Source organism: Hemicordylus capensis, chromosome 7 (assembly GCF_027244095.1).
Source record: "Hemicordylus capensis ecotype Gifberg chromosome 7, rHemCap1.1.pri, whole genome shotgun sequence".
NCBI lineage: Eukaryota > Metazoa > Chordata > Lepidosauria > Squamata > Cordylidae > Hemicordylus > Hemicordylus capensis.
This window is the reverse complement of record NC_069663.1, coordinates 16,075,175-16,078,137: the sequence shown is the minus strand read 5'-3', so window position 1 is coordinate 16,078,137 and position 2,963 is coordinate 16,075,175.

Sequence of the window (2,963 nt, the reverse complement as noted above, 5' to 3'; positions counted from 1 at the left end):
TGCATGAATAGGCAACTTTGAAGGCAGCAATCTTATGATCTGGGGCTTATTCTGAATACTTCATTGAGCCAGTATGGTGTGGTGATTAGAATGAGGCTAGAGAGAGCCCAGAGACCTGGGTTCAAATCCCTACTTAGCCATGAAGCTCACTGGTGACCATAGACTCATTCATGGGGGACAAGACCATCAATGAACCTTTTCTCACGATTTGCGAGAAGGGCTTGAAGGGGCAAGCGGAGGAAGCCTCGAAAATCTTACCTCCCCCACATGCGATCCTCTCTTTGTTACTGGGCTGGTAGATTGCTCGCCCAGATGATTGCCAGGTTCTGTGGCAGAAGGGATATTTGGGGGCTGGGAGGCCCCCAGAACTCCCATAACAAGCGATGTGAGTGTGCGGTGCATTATGTGGAGTCTTGTGACACTGGCTGGGAGGCTGCTGGTGTGGGGGTGCAGTGCAGAGCTGTGTGGCCCCAACACACAATCAGTTGACCTGGGCTAATGGCATCTTTGCACCCTTAACCCGGGCAAACAGCCGGGACTCTCTTGTAGGTTTGGTGCTACTGTCGCTGGCCTTCCCTAGCCCAGTTTTGCCTGTGCATGAGAACAGCCTCGTTGACTACTAGTCTTGATGGCTAGAGGCTACCTCCAAGTTCAGAGGCAGGATGCCCCTCAATACCAGTTGCAGGGGAGCAACATCAGGAAAGGACATGCACATACCTCTTGCCTGTAGGCTCCCCAGTGGCATCTGGTGGGCCACTGTGTGAAACAAGATGCTGGACTAGATGGGCCTTGGGCCTGATCCAGCAGGGCTTGTCTTATGTTCTTTGGACTAATCATGCTATCTCAGCTTAACCTGCTTCACGGGGTGGGGATAAGGTGGGGTGGATGTACGCTGCTGTGTAATAAAAATGAACTATTTTCTTCTCCTCCTCCAGGCGTACTGGGAGAGGGGCCAAAAATGCACACCTGATCTTCCGGTGCCTTGATCTGCATGCTATTCTCTCACTTCTTTGGGGGAAATCTTTCTCATACTATTACCCCTCTCCTGCATGATTTCTTGGGAAATAGCTAAAGATATTATTTTCATGAAATGAATGATACATTGATAAAATGAGTATAAAAAGTGTTTTGTTAACAGAAATATTTCACTGAGGAGCAAGTCAAATATTCTGCAGTGTTTGCTGTATGGAAACAATAGAGATGGGGCTGTTGCTCAGTGGCAGAATATCTGCTTTGCACACAAAAGGTCCGAGGTTCAATCCCTGGCAGCATCTCCAGGTAGGGCTGGGAGAAACTGTCACTGGAAACCTTAGAGAGCCATGCATCTCCTTCTCTGTTTGTGTTCAGGAAGGCCTTCAAGGCTCACCTGTTCTCGCAGGCTTTTAATTAGAATTAATTTTAATTTTAATAATTTCTTTTAATAACCGCTTTATGCTATTGTTTTTAATGGTTAGAGTGCTGGACTAGGACCTGGGAGACCCGAGTTCAAATCCCCATTCAGCCATGAGACTAGCTGGGTGACTCTGGGCCAGTCACTTCTCTCTCAGCCTAACCTACTTCACAGGGTTGTTGTGAAAGAGAAACTCAAGTATGTAGTACACTGCTCTGGGCTCCTTGGAGGAAGAGCGGGATAGCAAATGTAGTAAACAAACAAACAAATATTTAATCTGTGTTGACTTTTAAATATTGTTTTAAATTTTATACACTGAGGCGGGTCTCACGATCCGTGAGACCCGCTTTCTGCCAAACTGCAGGGAGAGTGGGCTAAGCCTGCTCTCCCCACTCACGAGTGGGGAGCAGCTGTGAGCAGCTTCCTATGTGAGCAGCTTCCTATGTACATGCAGAGGTGCAACTAGGTAATTTGGGAGCCTGGACCTAAAGGCCTTTGGAGGCCCCTCTCCCCTGCAAATTAAGCACCATCATGCTCGGCCAGGCAACCACACCACCTGGGACAAACTACTACCACTACTACGACGACGAATTTTTTATATACCGCTCCTCAACCAAAGTTTTCAAAGTGTTTTACATAGAAAAATAAACAATACATAAATAAGATGGTCCCCTGTCCCCAAAGGGCTTACAGTCTAAAAAGAAATGTAAGGTTGACACCAGAAACAGCCACTGGAGGGATGCTGTGCTGGGGTTGGATAGGGGAAAATTGCTCTCCCCCTGCTAAACATAAGAGAATTGCCACTTTAAAAGGTGCCTCAATGCTCAGTTAGTAGGATTTGGGGGCACCTGGACTTTGGCCCCAAAGTCCAGGGGTAAGAGCGCCTCTGTGTACATGTGCCTAAAGTATCATTATAGAAATTCCTTTGTTAGTTTCTGAAATCTCTTCCTTCGACCCTATATTGAGTTCTCCCTCTTTTCTCTCAGTTTCCTGTTGCAAAAATCTGCGCACTCCCCCTCTACACCACTAGCAATATGTACACACACACACACACACACACACACACACACACACACGTTTCCCCATGCCCAGATCTTTTTACATTTCATGTGTCTGTACAGTTGTTTGCACAGCCCCCCTGCAGCCCCATCCTGTCCTGTTCCCTTGTGGCTTGGTCCCTCGTTGGCCCAACACACTGGCCCACAGTCTACTGACTGTGGCAGCCTCCAGACCAGATGAAAGCGGGTGATTGGCAGATAAACCCCTTTCTTCAGCTAGATGTGACTGCCGGCACTGTTCAGGTCTCAGATTCCCTGCATTCCAGGTCGCTTTTTATGGCAGCCCACTTCCTAGGCAGGCAATGAAGCTGTTGTGGCAAATCCCGGGTCTGGGACGGGCTAGGGGACCTTTCCTTGTCAATATGCCTCCTTGCACACTTCCACCCCATCTCGTCCCTCCCACCCTCACCCTGCCATCTCCCCGTGTTATAGGCTGGCCTGCTGCCGTTCTGAGGAGTGGCCGGTTAATATCTCAGGGCCAAAGCGAGATCTTGCCACTCAACCCCTGCCTTCCT